Below are 13,916 nucleotides of genomic sequence, written 5' to 3' on the forward strand. Positions count from 1 at the left end.
TAAAGAAGATATTTCACAAATTAAGCAAATGGAAATACAACCTGATGAGAGTCTATTAGAAACAATCCCATACATCATGTCAACTAATATAGAAGTTAATGAAATTAACAAAAAGGTTTTGGAAAAACATAGCAAACATTATCCAGTCTACATAACAGTAGCAAGCGATACCGTAAGTTCAGATTTGGCAGAAAATGTGAAAAAAACTATTCTTAAGCAACTGCCCAAAGATCCACAAAAAACAATGGGGCTTTCACATACATTACACATAGCCTTACAACTACGTTATGATTTAAGTTGCAATGTGGATGTAAATGATGGTTTAACAAATGGCGCAACTGGTGTGGTACAATTAGTTGAATTGATTAACAATACACCTATTATTGTTTGGTTGTTATTTGACAATCAGAGTATAGGACAAACAACCAGGCAACAATATAAACACTTATATCATTCACAAATTCAAAACACATGGACACCAATACATGCTATAGCTAGACATTTTCAATACACTAAGAAATGTATTACCATTATACGGAAGCAATTTCCTTTACGCCAAGCATCAGCACGGACTATACATCGCACACAAGGTGCAACTATCGAACCACTTTATATACACTTTAATAACAGCAAGATTCATCATTTGCATTATCTTGCTATTAGCAGAGCCAAATCAATACAAAATATATATGTACACAATTTTGATGAAGGTAAAATTTTAGTACATCTACAAGTTAATGAGGAAATGCACAGATTAAGGACAGAAATGCCACTTGAAATACATATCCCACAGTTACATACATACACTGCACATTTCAATATCATTGCACACAATATAAGATCACTACAGAAATATTTTACATCTATGATAGCTGATAGGAATTGTTAGACGGACCGGGAGGGTCGGCCGAGATTACGGGGAGAGGTCTCCAGGGAGAGCCGTCTCCAACGACTGTACAGGTAAGTAACTTCCCCCCCACAGACGGACACCACACAAGATTGAAGGTTAACGAGAATTTATATGCAATTCTTAGGTTACGTCGTTATGATACAAGGAGGTCTGGACTCAGGGGTCCCCTCGGTTCTGATCTCTGGTTGAGGAGAAAGGGTAGCGGGACAGTCTTAGTTACCAAGGAGTTAAATAGCTCTCAATCCTCGAGCTCGGCGTGGTTGCTGATCGGGCCGTGGAGGAGCCAAGCAGGTCCCGAGATGGATGAAGGATGGTCGACGGGCCGTGGAGAAGCCAAGCAGGTCCCGATGAAGATGATGGTTACAACGGTCCGCGGCCTCGCCAGCAGATCCGGACGACGGTGAAGAATGAAGGTTACGACGGCTGTGGCAGCGCCAACAGGCAGGACGATGGTGCACAGGACAGAGCTACGGCAGCGCCAGTAGTCCGTCCAGGATGAGTTCCTCTTACGTCTCTCGACTCCAAGATACAACTGACTTCCTGCTCTGGAGCTGCCCCAGTTATAGGGCTGGCGTGCTTTGATGTCCGGACCCTCGCACTTGGAGGTCGGGAGGTCCGGGATGAGGGAGTCCAGACACCCAGCAGGGGGGTGGAGCCAGCGCCCGGGGAGGCGATGGGCGAGCGGCACTGGGCGGGGGGAGAGCCATCGGCACCTCTTTCTCCCATTGACTTGCCAAGTAGCCCGCTCACCTCCTGGGTGGAGGGTGGTGCCGGATTGTCTGAGGCTGGGCTAGGCCCAGGGTTGAGGTCGATCGGGGGCCAGGCGGCCTCGTGGCGAGGTGTCCAAGATGGCGGCCCGGGCTGGGTGCATGGGCCGGCAGTGGATCGGACCCACGAGGTTATCATGTTCGAGGGCAGGGGTCCCTGAGGGGACGCAGGGCGTGCAATGGTGGTGTGTGGTGCTTGCGTGACTGGGCTCGGGCCTGGTCGAGCCGGGGGAGAGCGGCCCGTCATGTGGCCTGTCCAACATGCGTCCCCCCCAGCTGAAGGCGGGGAGAGTTACCCATCCTCTTGGGGACTCTCTAGACGGACCGGGAGGGTCGGCCGAGATTACGGGGAGAGGTCTCCAGGGAGAGCCGTCTCCAACGACTGTACAGGTAAGTAACTTCCCCCCCACAGACGGACACCACACAAGATTGAAGGTTAACGAGAATTTATATGCAATTCTTAGGTTACGTCGTTATGATACAAGGAGGTCTGGACTCAGGGGTCCCCTCGGTTCTGATCTCTGGTTGAGGAGAAAGGGTAGCGGGACAGTCTTAGTTACCAAGGAGTTAAATAGCTCTCAATCCTCGAGCTCGGCGTGGTTGCTGATCGGGCCGTGGAGGAGCCAAGCAGGTCCCGAGATGGATGAAGGATGGTCGACGGGCCGTGGAGAAGCCAAGCAGGTCCCGATGAAGATGATGGTTACAACGGTCCGCGGCCTCGCCAGCAGATCCGGACGACGGTGAAGAATGAAGGTTACGACGGCTGTGGCAGCGCCAACAGGCAGGACGATGGTGCACAGGACAGAGCTACGGCAGCGCCAGTAGTCCGTCCAGGATGAGTTCCTCTTACGTCTCTCGACTCCAAGATACAACTGACTTCCTGCTCTGGAGCTGCCCCAGTTATAGGGCTGGCGTGCTTTGATGTCCGGACCCTCGCACTTGGAGGTCGGGAGGTCCGGGATGAGGGAGTCCAGACACCCAGCAGGGGGGTGGAGCCAGCGCCCGGGGAGGCGATGGGCGAGCGGCACTGGGCGGGGGGAGAGCCATCGGCACCTCTTTCTCCCATTGACTTGCCAAGTAGCCCGCTCACCTCCTGGGTGGAGGGTGGTGCCGGATTGTCTGAGGCTGGGCTAGGCCCAGGGTTGAGGTCGATCGGGGGCCAGGCGGCCTCGTGGCGAGGTGTCCAAGATGGCGGCCCGGGCTGGGTGCATGGGCCGGCAGTGGATCGGACCCACGAGGTTATCATGTTCGAGGGCAGGGGTCCCTGAGGGGACGCAGGGCGTGCAATGGTGGTGTGTGGTGCTTGCGTGACTGGGCTCGGGCCTGGTCGAGCCGGGGGAGAGCGGCCCGTCATGTGGCCTGTCCAACAGGAATATATTACAAGCAGACATTATTTGCTTAACTGAGATCAACACTACAAGGAAGGCAACAGCTACAGATTTTACGATACAACAATACCATCACATTATATTTGATAAATTTCATACATACAACACAAACCATGGAATGATCATGTACTACAAAAAAGATTTATTTATATTGCCTATTTATGAGACACATGAAGGGATTGACATTTTACATTTTACAGTACATATTAATAACACGGATTACTTTATTATTATTTTATACAAACCACCACATAAAAGTATAACTTCTCTTTTGGATTTTATTACAAAGATTACGGATTTTTACCCCACACACAAATTGCTCATTATAGGGGATTTCAATGTGGATCTATCTCAACAAAATTCATACACTAACCAATTAATTGGATTCTTTGAAGCAAAATTACAATGTAAACAAATCATTAACAGTTACACAACTAACTACCAATCCATTTTAGATCATATATATACTAATGAAAAACTACACAACTATGGTACATTAGAATGCTATTACAGTGATCATAAAGCAATATGGGTTTGTATTTAACATGTTGTAACACATTTTATATTTCAGATGATGTCTATTGAAGAAATCATTAACATTAATACCGATGACAACAAACCATATCAGAAACCCATACGAGTTAATGTAATCAACTGCTCTGGAAAAACTACTTACAAAAATGCAAAACAAGAACAAAAAATTCTATTTCATTTGGCTCTAGCTGATAAAACTGGAACTATGAAATGTACTTGTTATCAAGAAGAATTATACGAGCAAACTAAAAGTAACTGTGGACTACTGATACGCAACTTCATCATCAAAAACAAAACAATTCTAATTACTAAGCAAAGCAAAGTAACAAAATTTCCCGCTATGAAAATAGATGAGGGCCTTATCCAACAAGAGAAGAACATTTTGCATCCGCCTGCACCATCTGCTTCTCCCATTAAGGAAATCAAACGTGCAAGTGTAAAAAGTCTTATGACCGTTTCAGGGACAATATGTGGCGTAAGTAAAAAGGCAGACATGTCATCATGTCAAAAAAAAAAAGTCTAGTTAGCTTACACACACATTACACCTTTGCTAACTTCACTAAGAAGCTAAAAACACATAGTATTATACACTCTGTCACACTATGTAGAAAGTCCGAGGTTTTAAAACCGTAATATGCCAGTGTATCACAGTCAACTAAAAATCCAAGCACTCTCTAAAGATCCATTTTTAAAAATAAACAATGAGATCTTTTCTAAAGGAGGTTCAGTTGGGTGCTTAAATATGACACCTTATATTGCCATTCATACATCGCACAATTACTATGTGTTTTTTACTTCACAATTTAATACAATGCTTTTTTTGGGTAGGAAGAGGACGTAAAGACTTTCTTTATCAATGGACAAGATACTCCACTGAAATCGATTACTTTAAAAGATGCAACAGATGACATCAAAGTGACACTGTGGAGAGAAGCTACACTATTTAACATAAATCTTGGAGATTATGTCACGCTAACTCATGTGACTGTCCATTAATTTAATGCACAGAAAATATTGAATACAACGAGGCACAGCAAAATGGAGGTAAGCACAACAAACAAAAAAAACTTGGAATCAGAACAACTATTTCACTACCTATATACAACTTTCTCACTCTCGCACCCACTCTGGACCTATCACCCACTCGGGACATAGCATCCACTCGGAACCTATCACCCACTCGGAACCTATCACCCACTCGGAACCTTTCAGGCACTTGGGAACTTTCAGGGACTATGTATCTTTCAAGCACTCTGTATCTTTCAAGCACTCTGTATCTTTCAAGCACTCTGTTTCTTTCAAGCACTATGGAGCTTTTAGCACTCTGTATCTTTCAGGCACTCTGTGTCTTTTAGGCACTTTGTATCTTTCAGGCACTCTGTATCTTTCAGGCACTCTGTATCTTTCAGGCAATCTGTATCTTTCCGGCACTCTGTATCTTTCCGGCACTCTGTATCTTTCAGGCACTCTGTAACTTTCACGCACTCTGTAACTTTAACGCACTCTGTATCTTTCAGCCACTCTGTATCTTTTAGAAACTCTGTATCTTTCATGCACTCTTTATCTTTTAGCCACTCTGTATCTTTCATGCACTCTGTACCTTTCACGCATGCTGTACCTTACACGCACTCTGTACTTTACACGCACTCTGTATCTATCATGCACTCTATATCTATCACGCACTCTGTATCTTACACGCACTCTGTATCTTACACGCACTCTGTATCTTACCCGCACTCTGTACCTTTAACGCACTCTGTATCTTTCATGCACTCTGTATCATTCACGCACTCTGTATCTTTCACGCACTCTGTATCTTTCACGCACTCTGTATCATTCACGCACTCTGTACCTTTAACGCACTCTGTACCTTTAACGCACTCTGTACCTTTCACGCACTCTGTGCCTTTTACGCACTCTGTACCTTTAACGCACTATTTATCTTTCACGCAGTATGTATCTTTCACACACTATGTTACTTGCCCGCACTATGTAACTTGCCCGCACTTTGTATCTTTAGCGCACTCGGTATCTTTAAGGCACTCTGTGTCTTTTAGACACTCTGTATCTTTCAGGCACTCTGTATCTTTCAGGCACTCTGTATCTTTCAGGCACTCTGTATCTTTCAGGCACTCTGTATCTATCACGCACTCTCTATCACACACACACACTCTCGCTCACAAACAAAAAGTCTCTCTTTCACACTGTACTTACAAAAAACATAAAGTAAAAATTTTTACGGACTAATTGTTGCATTTGTTTTCTCTCAACAGGTAACAGCCCCACCAGAGGAAAATATTGACATACAAATTTATGGCGTCGAAAGCACCAAAGATTAAACAAGTATTATAACTATTAGAGTGACAAACACGGACGTTTATCAATCAATGCCCATAGAAAATGACATACTAATTAAATGGTTTATTTTGGATAATGAGGTGGACAACATTGGAGATGCGCTTATACATTATTTGCCGCAAACTTGTGAAGTGGTGTTTTGTAATGGGAAAATCATAAACATTGTAAAAGAGAAAGACGATGAAGACATATATTCAGACTAAAAATTTCATGTTGACATGCTATCACATTTTTGTACAAAGTTTCTATTTAAATATTTTTGTGTTTAAAAAAAAATAAAAGGTGTGAAATAAAAATTAAAAACCAGGATGGTCTTGTTTTTAGAAAGGAAGGATAAATACAACTACAACTACACTCAACTAATACAACATAGTCACACACACCTACAACAATCATGCAATCCATCTGCCAAACAAAACACAACAACTTTCACGCACTCTGTAGCTTTCACGCACTGTATAGCTTTCAGGTACTCTGTAGCTTTCACGCACTCTGTAGCTTTCACTCACTCTGTAGCTTTCACTCACTCAGCAGCTTGCACCCACTCTGCAGCTTTAAGCCACTCTGCAGCTTTTAGCCACTCTGCAGCTTTCAGCCACTATGGATCTTTCAGCCACTATGGATTTTTCAGCCACTAGGGGTCTTTCAGCCACTATGGGTCTTTCAGCCACTATGGGTCTTTCAGCCACTATGGATCTTTCAGCCACTCTGCATCTTTCAGCCACTCTGCATCTTTCACCCACTCTGCATCTTTCACCCACTCTGTATCTTTCACCCACTCTGCATCTTTCACCCACTCTGCATCTTTCACCCACTCTGCATCTTTCACCCACTCTGCATCTTTCACCCACTCTGCATCTTTCACCCACTAAGCATCTTTCACCCACTCTGCACCTTTCACCCACTCTGCATCTTTCACCCACTCTGCATCTTTCACCCAATCTGCATCTTTCACCCACTTTGCATCTTTCACAGACTCTGCAACTTTAAGGCACTCTCCATCTTTCACGCACTCTGCATCTTTCACGCACTCTGCAGCTTTCACGCACCCTGCAGCTTTCACGCACTCTGCAGCTTTCACGCACTCTGCATCTTTCACGCACTCTGCATCTTTCACGCACTCTGCATCTTTCACGCACTCTGCATCTTTCAAGCACTCTGCATCTTTCAAGCACTCTGCATCTTTCACGCACTCTGCATCTTTCACGCATTCTGGATCTTTCACGCACTCTGGATCTTTCACGCACTCTGGATCTTTCACGCACTCAGGATCTTTCACACACTAAACACATCATACTATGCTTCTGCCAGCCAAACACAGCAACTGCTAATGCTTGCTTTAACGCCATGCAAACACAAAAGAAGACCATCCATGCAAGCTTACACAGGGCACACACAACAACAGACACACTACCATCAGGCATCAACACAATTAAAACATCCACAACCGTAAGATACATCCAATAGCAACAAACATACACAAAAATCTAACATACACAAGCATCACTAAGCATGCCCCATTATGCTACAGTGGTGGACAGTGATGCTGTTGTCGTGCAAAATGTTCCTGTTAGACTGTTAAGTGATGCTGAGCTGATGAAGAGTGAGAATATGGTAGGAATGAGTGATGCTGGTGTGTTGCTAAGTGTTGATAGGGTGGTGGGGAGTCATCCTGCATGTGTTGCATAGTCATGCTGATGTTGCTATGACTGATGCTGCTGTTGCACTAAGTGTTTTGGTGGTGCGAAGTGCACAACCACAGGAACACCGTACAACAAAACAGCATCAAACAGCATCAAAAGAGCACAACTCAACAACACTACTAACCACCAGCCCAACACCACGAATCAACACAACATTATCACTCAGCAACACCACATTAACAAAATGCACCAACACAACAACACTCAGCACATTAACATTATCACACTGCAACACTACAACATCGCTCAGCACCACCACAACAACACGCAACAACACCACAAGATCACTCTCAAGCACCACATCATAACTCGCAAACACCACATTAACACTACACAGCACCACACCAACACTCCAAAATACAACAGTACTCAGCACCATCACAACACCACTCAGCATCACCACATACAAAAACAACACCACAATGAGACTATTGATTCATAATTTATGTGGCTGTGTTGGTAAGTGTTGCTACGCTGCTGGAAAGTGATACTGCATGTGTTGTTAGCTATTGCCCTCAATATACCTAGCTAACTATCTATATAGATCACAAATTAACAACAACATCAATACAATAGATAATTTGTTCACATAATTATGTATTGAGTATTAAAGAATAAACTTAACAGTCAAACGACGCAGGAACAAGACCAGGAGAACAACGCCCCTTGACCACGCAACTGTTCACAAACATCTAGGGAAGTACAAAAGAATAAAAAACATCCAAACACGTATCCCCATTAATTGGAAGCAACACCCTTATTCTCACAGTTGCATACCTGAAAGCTAGTTCACATACACTTTCTTATCTAACACATAGACAGCTAAACACCAATAAACACGTTTGCATAAGAAAATAGACTTCATACACTACTACAAAGTCACACATATTGTAGGAATGGACCGCCACATATTCCGTCCATAACTAAAATTAAAAAAAAAATTTTTTAAATGCCAAACACATTCCCAACATAATCTATATTCGATTACAATTTAGAGTTAACTGTCAAACGACGCAGCAACAATACAGGAAGAACAACGCCACAGTTCACAAACATCTACAAAAGTGAATGTTTATGGACGACAGACGCAACGCCATGTCACAAAACAGAACGCAACGATTGCATCAAAATTACGTCATACCTCAAATAATAACACATTTTCAACAAAAAGTAAAAGGCTACAACAATCAATGCAACACATCGCGTACGCCATTTCTTACAACAACAAAAAATATTAAATAGCGGTACAATATTGTACATTAACACACTGTGCAAACACGTACTATAACAAATACACAACAAAGTTCGAAATCATACAACAAAGCAACATGCTCACACTGACATGTCTAGTACTAGTCCATCTGTCCCTAATTTATACTACAAAAGGTGGGTTTTATCACAAACACAAGTGTGCATTACAAGGTAGGATTGTCACAAACACATGCTGGGAGTCACCCGAAATCACTGTAACACATCATCACACACCCTCAAAATCCAAAACGATCACATGCACTCACCCTCACACTCACACCGTCAAAGTCCACCCTCCAACTACACCCTATAACTACAATACCACCCTACAACTCTACCCTACAAATAAAAGTCCACCCTCCAACTCCACACATAAATAGCGTTAAGCTACAATTTCATAAATATGCAGAAATCAGATTACACACTTGCAGCTATTCTGAAATGCAAACTTAATGCAACGCAAGGACAGTGCAGAAATTAATACACGGAAATGCAAACAGGGATTGGAAAATAAAACATTTATTTTACAAAACGCATAAAATACACACAATTACATCACTGTGCATCATCGTAATACATTAAAATGGGGAATAAAATCAGCAAATAAAAAAATTCCTTTAATACATCGATTAGCTCAATAACATATAATCCGGCTACTTCTGCATCATAGGAACGAAACAATGCAAACACAACATACATAAATATACTCGAAACAAAATAGCCCTTCAAAGTTCAAAAAACAGTTCATGTACATCAAATAACAAACACTAGCAAAAAAAACATTACATTACAGTTTTCGAAAACATATACATTACATATCGACGGTTAAAAACAAGACTTTAATTGGAATTAAATAAAACAAAGTTAGAAATATTACAATCGATAACAAACAATGTCAACTGTTATAAAAATACACTCCTATTCATTCGTTACTTTAAACATACTAAAGATACTACATTACATTACATTAAAAATCACTTAGGAATAAAATCTTACCTGTCAAACGACGCAACAACAGAACACAAACACGAACACGCCTTCCGCGCAGCAACATTCTCGATCTTCTGGGGAATTCCAGCGTTGACGTAAGCAAATCGGAACGCAACGTCAAAAACGTTGCGCTCCGATTGGCTACAAATAAACGTCAATACAACGTAAACAGGGACAACAACAAAAAAAAGGACGCTGACGTAGGTGGCGTCAAAGTGACGCATTGCGTCGGCCATTTTACAAATAACAGATTTCAAACGGGAGTCAACAAACACAAAACACACACATAACACAACACAGATTTATATACACACACACACACTTTCAGTACATATAAATAATACGCATAAGGCAGGAAAATTCCAAAGGGAAGCTATATCACTTTAAATTTAATACAACACATCTTCAAATACATACAAAAACTTTTTAATTACAGATCACTATACACACCCTCACAGCATCACCCTCACACACACTAACTCTCACAATCCCCCCTCACTCACAATAACACACCCACAAGCACCCTCACACTACATCACCCTCACACAACATCAATAAAACACATCACACCCCCTCACTCACCCTCACCCTCACACACACTCAAACACACTCATACCCCTCACCCTCGCACCCTCTCACCATCAACAGCCCTACCACTCACACACACTTACCCTCATCCAATCACCCTCACACACCCTCAGTCACACTCACACCCTCACACACCCTAACTATCACCCTCACCCACTCACACACCCTCAGACTGCTTCACTCACACACCCTCACACTCACACACCGTAACACACACACACCATCACACCCCCACACTCCCCTTCACTCGCCATCAATAACACTCACTCACCCTCACACACCCTCAACCTCACACAAAGTCACACACCCTCAGCCGAACACACCCTCACTCACCCTCACACACCATCACACACACTCAGCCTCACACCCCCTCACTCACACTCATCCTCTCACACACTCACACTCCCTCTCCCTCACACCCACTCACACTTACACACCCTCGCACCACTCACCCCCTTAAACCCCTCACAACAATGTCACACTCAATACACCTCACACACTCATCCTCACACCCTATCACTCACCCTAAATCACGCTCACTCACCCTCACTCACACTCACTCACACGCCCTCACCCTCACACTCCCTCAACATCACACACACTTACTCCAATCACACCCTCACACACCTCTCAACACACTCACACTCACTACACCACACACACTCAACATCACACACCCTCGCACACACTCACCCACTCTCACCCTCGCAACTTCTCACCATCAACACCACTCACCCTCACACACGCTTACCCTCATCCCATTACCATCACACACCCTTAAAAACCATCACACAACCTAACTATAACACTCACCCAATCACACACCCTCACACTCCCTAACTCACCCTCAAACACACTCACCCTCACACACCGTAACACACCAACACACTCATACTCCCTCACACACCCTCACTCACCCTCACACACCCTCACTGGCACACTCCGTCACACACACTCAGCAAAACACCCCCTCACTCAACCGCACCCTCACACTACCTCTCCCTCACAACACCTCACGCTCACACAACCTCGCTCCCCACAAAACACTCACAACAAACTCACACTCACTACACCTCACACCCTCACCCTCACAGACCCTCACACACACTCACACCTCTCACCCTCACACCCTCTCACCATCAACATCCCTCACCCTCATACACCCTTACACTCATTCCAACACACACATTTTGAGTCACACTCACCCTCACACAATCTTACTCTCAACCTCACGCACTCACACCCTCCTACTCCCTCACTCACCCTCACACACCCTCACACACCCTCACCCTCACACACCGTCACACCCCTCACAACACTCTAACACTCACTACACCGCACACGTCACCCTCACACAATCTTACCCTCATCCCCTCACCCTCAATCACCCTCAGTCACCCTCACACCCCCTAACTCTCATACTCACCCACTCACACACCCTCACACTCCCTAACTCACCTTCACAGACCCTCACCCTCACACCGTAACACACCCACACACACACACTCCCTCACTCACCATCAAACACACTCACTCACGCTCACACACCCTCACACACCCTCAGCTTCCCACACCCTCACTCACCCTCACACACACACACACACTCACACCCACTCACCCTCAAAACACCTCACACACCCTCGCTCCCCACACACCCTCAGATCCCTGACAACACTCTCACACTCAATATACCGCACACCCTCACCCTCACACACTCACCCCCTCACCCTCTCTCACCATCAACAACCCTCAGCCTCACACACCCTTACCCTCATCCCCTCACCCTCACACACCCACAGTCAACCTCACACACTCACCCTCTAACACCCTAACTCTCACCCTCACCCACTCACACGCCCTCACCCTCCCACCCCCTCACCCTCACACCCTCGCCCCTCACACCCCTCACAACACTCTCACACTCACTACACCTCACACACTCTCAGCCGCACACCCCCTCACTCACCCTCACCCTCACACACACTCACACACCATCACCCTCACACCCCCTAACACTCACACACCCTCACTCCCCTCACACCCTCACACCCCTCACAACACTCTAACACTCACTACACCTCACACCCTCACCCTCAAACACCCTCAAACACACTCAGCCACCCTCAGCCTCGCCACCTCTCACCATCAACACCCCTCACCCTCACACACCCTTACCCTCTTCCCCTCACCCTCATTCACCCTCACATCCCCTAACTCTCAGACTCACCCACGCACACACCCTCACACTCCCTAACTCACCCTCACACATCCTCACCCTCACACCATCACACACCCACACACTCACACTGCCTCACTCAACATCAAACACCCTCACTCACCCTCACCATCACACACCATCACACACACTCAACTTCACAACCCCTCACTCTACCTCACCATCACACACACTCACACCCCCTCACCCTCACACCCCGTCACCCTCACACCCCTCACGCTCACACCCCTCACCCTCACATCCCTCCCCCTCGCATCCCTCCCCCTCACATCCCTCCCCCTCGCATCCCTCCCCCTCACAAGCCTCACACTCACACCACTCAAGCCACACATGGGTGTGCCATGGGAGGACGCTCAAATTACAGAGCTGTGCTTCTCTCCCCTGCTGCACTCTCCTTCTCTCTAGAGATGTGGCATAACAACAAAAGCTGCCATCAAAATCACATAAATACAAATCATGTTGCATTCCAAATACTATAGGTGTCACATTCACAAAAGTTAAAACTATTGGCGTTGTGAATGACAAAGCTAACAATTTAGCTATTTCAAAAATCAACTCAAATAAAATAAATAACATTTACAACACCAATAGCTCCTACTTTTCTAATGCTAGACCTATTGCATTTCCAATGCTTGTTTCTGCTTGTATCTTTTATGTAACTTATGTCATCCTAAGTCCTTATGTATCGCAACTGGTGCTTATGTAAAGCGCTCCGACACCTTCGGGTAAAGTTCGCGCTATATAAAATTGCATTTAATAAATAAAATGAAATAAATAAAAAATGCATTATCATGCCATTATTATTGATTGCCAGTGTAGGAGCCAGGAGGCCCAGTTGGCGCAGGCTGGCAGCAGGAAGGATGGTCTGATGCACCGTCATGAATGATCAGATTAATTAGATCATATTCAGACCAGCTGCAGTGCCAGCCTGCCCTCTTTAATTTATAGCAGTGCCCCTCCATTTCGGTGCTTTTCAGTGGTTTTAATTTTTCTTAGAGTTTTTTGTTACTCAAATGAATGCAATTTCTATTATATATATATATATATATATATAAATATATGTTACCCTTATCTTCTTTCCTTGATTTTGCTCTGGACAAAGTGTCACTCATAGTTGTTGAAATGTCACTCACATCAGCACGTCATCGCGTTTTCAGTCGTTGCGTACGGGGAGGAGGCGGGAGCGCTTCC

At 44.8% G+C, this 13,916-nt stretch overlaps 1 protein-coding gene across 1 annotated transcript in view; it reads right to left on the bottom strand.

Annotated features, from left to right (window-relative positions):
* The window catches only part of LOC147706676 (vomeronasal type-2 receptor 26-like), a 273,397-nt gene extending 259,483 nt beyond the window's left edge, over nt 1–13,914 (bottom strand). The window contains exon 1 of the mRNA XM_086925293.1: nt 13,859–13,914. The gene's annotated coding sequence lies outside the window, so the exon portion shown is untranslated. The remainder of the gene's footprint in view (nt 1–13,858) is intronic.
* Nucleotides 13,915–13,916: the final 2 nt, after the last annotated feature.

The sequence above is a fragment of the Lissotriton vulgaris genome, chromosome 6, assembly GCF_964263255.1.
Source record: "Lissotriton vulgaris chromosome 6, aLisVul1.2, whole genome shotgun sequence".
In the NCBI taxonomy this organism is placed as follows: Eukaryota; Metazoa; Chordata; class Amphibia; order Caudata; family Salamandridae; genus Lissotriton; species Lissotriton vulgaris.